General features: G+C 48.7%; 1 protein-coding gene across 4 annotated transcripts in view; it reads right to left on the reverse strand.

The window, feature by feature from the left end:
- The window catches only part of Epn2 (epsin 2), an 82,861-nt gene extending 77,145 nt beyond the window's left edge, over nt 1-5,716 (reverse strand). For all 4 annotated transcript variants that reach the window (XM_042673583.1, XM_042673586.1, XM_042673572.1 and 1 more), the window contains exon 1: nt 5,603-5,716. The gene's annotated coding sequence lies outside the window, so the exon portion shown is untranslated. The remainder of the gene's footprint in view (nt 1-5,602) is intronic.
- Between the last annotated feature and the right edge of the window lie 284 nt (nt 5,717-6,000).

The raw sequence follows: 6,000 nt of genomic DNA on the forward strand, positions 1-6,000 counted from the left end.
TCTACCACCTGAGCCAAGGCTCCACTTACAGCTTTTTTGGTAGTTAATTGTAGAATTGTAGACCTTCCTAACCAGGCTGGCTTTGAACCTTGCTCCTCAGATCTCAGCCTCCAGAGTAGCTAAGATTACAGGTGTGAGCCTCCTTCTTTAAGGAAAATACCCAACGCTAACTAACCCTCAAAGTAATAAAGTCAGTGATCATTGATCAAATTACAATCACCAAAGAACAAATGAAGACATCCCTTACCCAGAGAACCCAGGAGCTGCACCCACTTTGGAAAAACATTTAGCAGCCCTTGAGGACAGAAAGTCTTTCTGTGTGTTCTCTGCCCCGCCAGCTAGTATTAGAGACCATATATGCCTTCCGCTTCCAGCATCACTCAGGAACTGCCCTCCGGATGACTAAATTCACTCCAGAGAAACATGCAAGTCTGTTCCATGAAGTAGTCATTGCTAGTCTCACTTTGAAAACAGGAAACCAAAGCTCAGGGATCAAAGTGCCCCAAGCCACCCAGCCCAGAGGTCTCTGGGTATGCACCCCTGACTCCAAAGCAATCTGCCACATGGCCTTTATAGCCAAATTGTCTGTGCCATTTGGTGCTCTCAGCTACTAAGCTCACAACGTGAATAATGTGACAATGACATTCCCAAAGAAGGGTGGGAGTCAGAGGAAGAGTGCAGCCATCACTCAGAAGTGATTAATTATAAATGCTTTTAAATCCACATCATGCATTAGCCCTGGAAGGCCAGCCATCCTCAGGGAGCCTGCTTTCCCTCTTCTAGTCATCAGGTGGGTTCCACCAAGAGATCTGACATCGGAGTCCCTTTTTCTACAGCCCTCTGTGTGCCCAGTTCCTTGCACCACTTTGAATTGAGAGAATTAAGTTACCTGCTCTGTCTCTAGAAAAGGCTTAAAAGTGTAGTTCACTCCACCTAGGGCAGGACAGACAGGAACTGGAACGAGAAAAAGGGCCTTTCTGTGCCCAGAAACAAAGCTGCTCTGGTACCTGGGAGCCCTGGGAGTCCGGGAATGAGTCACCACAAAGAATCCAACTCACTTTTAGGGAGCATTGTACAATGTTGCAGATCTGGTTCAAAGGAGGCAGGATTTTTTTTCCTTTAATCAAACCTTAAATCTAGCGTCTGTCAGATAAAAGTGGCTCATTAAATCAATGACATTCAAACCATCACGCTTTCATAGATCTACAGTTAGGAGAAAACCAGAAACTTCCTCATGTACAATCCTTACCTCCCAAGTAAAGCTGAGGGTGGTCTTCAGATCCCAGATTTATCCCATAATGCAAGCGAATACCCATTGTTCAGTGGCACTTGCTACAAGAGCAAATGAAGTAAAACGGGACCCAGATCTGGGAAACAGACCTCAGTTTGACTCCTGGCTGTGCAGGTCCTGGCAGATTTAATCCCTTTGGATCTCAGTCTTTCCCTCAGAGATGGGTGGTAATTCCAACGGTATACATTGATGTGAAATTACAATGCACTTTTTATTTTGTTTTTTTTTTTTTAATGGCTGAGTCTTGAAAACTTCAGAATAAAAATAAAATGTTCATTTAAAAAAATTTTTAAATAAATTTAACCTCCTGACTAGAAACATGCAAGGCCAAACAGGTCCATGGGTGCAGTGGTGGAATAAACACACTTAGCTGCACCTACTTCTGCGCTGTGTTCTATTTTTAGACAGTATGAATAAGCTAATTAACAAAATTCCACTCACTGACTTATCTGAAAGCTTGTCGATTTTCAAAAACTCAACAGATGGACATAAACAGTCATTTCACAATGCATCTGACAAAAACAAAATGTGCTCTCTGCATCCTCAACATTTAAATTTTATAACATCCCACATTGCCAGTCCATTGTTAACTTGCAAGATGTCTCTTCATCCCTGTGAAACATTATTTCTTCCATCATGGCACAGGTATTAATAATACTCTGAAGTCCCACATATCTGTGCATGTCCCAACCTTCATTTCCATCAGGCAATGTAATCCTGGGCAGTTAGATCCCTTGAGTCTTAGCTGCCTCATCTGCCAAAGCAGGGCAATAGCTGTGTGACTAACCCATGACTGCCGGACCAACACTACTGATTTATGCTACAGCAAGACTGAACAGTAGAGCCTGGAGAAACATCAATAAAAGCAAATCCCCTCCCCTAGAACTACTCAATTCAGACCAAGCTGGGTGCTGGAGAAGTTAAAAAAAAAAAAACAGGACAACCAAGGCCTCGAAGTTGTCACAAAATCACAAAAGCCCTAGACACACAATGTGCAGGCAGCTCCAAAAGACAGGATAGTTTGGAGAAGGAAGGACAGCAAAGGAAGTGAGGCCCAAACACCAACAAGGGTGGCTGGCAAAACCTTGACAGAAGAAATTTGTGTAAGGGGCTGGGAAGGTGGCTCAGTGGTAAAGCGCTTGCCTTGCATGCATGAAGCCCTGGGTTCGATTCTTAGTACCACATAAGCAGAAAAAGCTGGAAGTGGCACTGTGGTTCAGGTGGTAGAGCACTAGCTTTGAGCTGAAGAGCTGAGGGACAGCACCCAGGCCCAGAGTTCAGGCCCCATGACAGTCAAAAAAAAAAAAAAAAGAAAGAAAGAAATTTGTTTAAGCAAAAAACACATGAGTTCAGAGTTGACAAGAATTGGAGCAATGGTACTACCTGTAATCCCACTATTCAGAAGCTAAACAAGGAGGATCCCAAGTTCCAAGCCAACTAGATAAGACTATACAGCAAAACCTGATCCTATTTTTTAAAAAATCCTGTCAATAAGCAGAGTTCCTCACATCATTTCCAACCTAAATCCCCTCAAAATCCAAGCTCCATGACTTCCCAAAGCTCAGGGTCACCAGCTCCTCATGCCATAAAACAGTCACTCACACTTCATCAACATAAGGCTCTAGAGGACACAGAATACTGGCCAGAACACTTAAAAAGTCCCAGAAGCATGGCAATGACAATTCCATGCATTTTCCTGGAACCCATTCTCTTAGCACTTTAGTCCACGAAGAACTGAAAACAGCTGGGTTCAGTGGCTCAAGCTTGTAATCCTAGCTACTCAGAGGCTGAGATCTGAGGACCATATTCAAACAAAGCCAGGCCAGGCAGGAAAGTCCATGAGATTCTTTTTTGCCAGTCTTGGAGTTTGAACTCAGGGCTTAGGCACTGTCCCTGAGCTTCTTTTGGTCAAGGTAGCACTCTACCACTTGAGCCACAGTGCCACTTCCAGCTTTTTCTGTTTATGTGGTACTAAGGAATTGAACCCAGGGCTTCATGCATGCTAGGCAAGCACTGTACCACTAAGCCACATTCCCAGCCCATCCATGAGATTCTTATCACCAATGAATTACAGAAAGAAGCTACAGTGGAGCTTGTAGGGTGCTACCTTTAAGCTAGCACTCAAAAAAAAGCTCAGGGACAAGCACCCAGGCCCAGAGTTCAAGCCCTACGACCCACACCAAAGAAAAAAGTTGCCACTCCAAATGAAATTAAAAAAAAAAAAAACAATAATCCCACCCCATCTTAAAAATTTTTTAAATAAACATTTAGCTCAGGAAAGCAACAATTAAATCAGAGTTCCAAAAACTTTTCGACTACTTTGCAGGACTCTTATCAAAATCTCTGTTCTTGGGAAATCCATGCCCCATTATGAAAGAAGGTTACATAAGCGGCAACAGTATTTCCACAGAGGGTTTCTACAAAGGAGGGGTCATTTTTCAAGACCATATATCCCATGCCAGGTATTATCCCTTGAAAGTTTCACATTTCTTCACACATCAAATGCTTGGCCCACACAGACCTTGCAAGGAAACAGTGCTCCACAGAGCTGCTCCCCATCCCTGGAAACCAGGACCATCCAAACTTCCTCCTGGTCCAAGAGCTTGTGGGCTGCAAGGCAGTCCTGAACATGACTTCCGGTGATTTACATGCTACCAAACTCTTCAATAACTAATATACTTACAAATGAGCAGCCCAGTGAGGCTGGTAAACTAGACCAATTTTAAAACTAGAAAAACAAAGTTTTAACCATGTGAAAGTAAAAGCAGATAAATAAATGATGAGATTTAGGTGTGTTTCCCCAGCATAATCATCCCTCCCAACATAAGCACCTGAGTAAGTATTATTCAGAAGCAAATTGCAGGCCTTTTCCATGTTCAATTAAATACAGGTGAAAACTTAATTACCATGCAGACTCTCAATCCCGCTGCGTGGGACTCCTTGTATGATTTTGTCACCACCTATCACCCCATAGCTAGGGCTACAAGATGCACATTTCCCTGCTAAATCTTCATTACATATTACGTAATGAGAAAGAGTGCAGATCATTAAAATTCACCTTTTCAATCATTTCAACCCCTATACCAATCCCTTTTTTTCACAGGGTATTTTCTACAAGTGGAAGACTTCATACTTCTCATCTTTTCCTACTCATTTTCTTGTGTGAATGTTAAAAATAAAAGGCAAGGGAATGTAGGGAATCCTGACCATCATCTCCTTTTAGAAGAATTTTTAGGTGTCACAGAGTGCCAGTGCTCCACCTCTGACACTTGACACAGGATCGCTGGGTGACCTTGGGTAAATCACTGCTTCTCTGGGCCTCAGTTTCCCCCATCAGAAGAACCCCAACAATGGCTAAATGCCTCTCCCATTTAAGGCACAGATTTCAAATGCATCCCTGAGACATCACTATAGTGAAGGGAACCCCCAAAAGGACTGAGCCTCTGGACTGAGGAATGGGCTTTCATAGGACCCGCTGGGGGGAGAGGGAGGAGGTTCTAGGGAGTTCAGGCGGCACCTCTGCACAAACCACTGGGCCAACTTCAGGTCTCGAACAAAAACCTGTTGGCCCGGACTCCTCTAACAAGGGGCCTGCCTCTCCCAGCGCTCTCAACTCCCGCTCCGACCGGAAGAGAGGAAGGGTCTCCTGGAAGAGGCTGGACCCGTGCGCCCATTCACTCACCCCGATTAACCGAGCAGGACCGCCGGGCCGGGCCGGGTCTCTGCCATCCCACGCGGAACAAAAGGCAGCTGGAGCCCGGCTCTGCCGCCCCCGTCCCCTCTGCGCTCTGGGGGTGGGAGCCGGGGAGGGGGAGAACCTCGTCCCTGGGGCGGGAAGAGGGGCACTCCCCGCGCCAGCCCAAAGGAGAGAAGGGGACACCCTCCCCCAATTCCTGGAGGGAAGCCGGGCTGTGCTCTGCACAGGGGCGGCGGGAGACCCGGCTGGGGAGCGAGGGGCGCCGGGCCTGGAGGGGCGGAATCCGCTCTGGGGAGGGGGGCGGGGTTGTTCCGAACATCAGGGGGGCTCCGGGCTCTGAGCTCAGGAGCACGGGGAGCCCCCTAATAGGGAAATAGGGGGAAATCCCTGCGGCGGACAGAGAGATGCCGGTGGGGAGGGAGCCACGCTCCAGCCTGTGGGGCGGGTCCGGGTGCGGGGGGAGGAGGGGAGTCCAGATCGGAGTGGGGGTCCAGCGGAGGCAACCGGGGTGCATGCTCTGGGGGCTTGCTGGGGTGGAGCGAACCTGGGATCTGGGAACGCCCGTGCCCTGGGGCCCCTGGGCCGGCCCCCGAGCCCCGCAGGTCCAGGCTTACCTCAGCTCTTCCCAGCCCGCGCGAATGCGCGGTTGCAGCCGCCGGTAGCGCTGGAGAGGCGGGAGAGACCCGAGCCCGTGCGGCGTTTGACACCCACACACCAGCCAACATGGCGGCCGGGAGGGGGCGCGCCGGCGGCGTGCGCGCGCGCGCCGGCCCCGCCCCTCCGAGGCCCCGCCCTCCCCACACCGCCCTCCAGGGGCGGCCCCGCCCCCGCCCCGCCCCCTAGCCTACACGCCCCGCCCACACCTGCCCCCTGGGCTTCCTCTGTAGTGCCCCACCCACCCCCAATCTACACCTATAGACAATTTGCCTGAAGGAATAGTGGCTCCTCTTGGGAGGCGATTGGAAGAAGGCCAGGGACCTCCTGCGGTGCTGGTCATGGTTGATTTATTTAG

Source organism: Dipodomys spectabilis, unplaced genomic scaffold (genome assembly GCF_019054845.1).
Source record: "Dipodomys spectabilis isolate Male_0828 unplaced genomic scaffold, ASM1905484v1 ptg000018l, whole genome shotgun sequence".
NCBI classification, from domain to species: Eukaryota; Metazoa; Chordata; class Mammalia; order Rodentia; family Heteromyidae; genus Dipodomys; species Dipodomys spectabilis.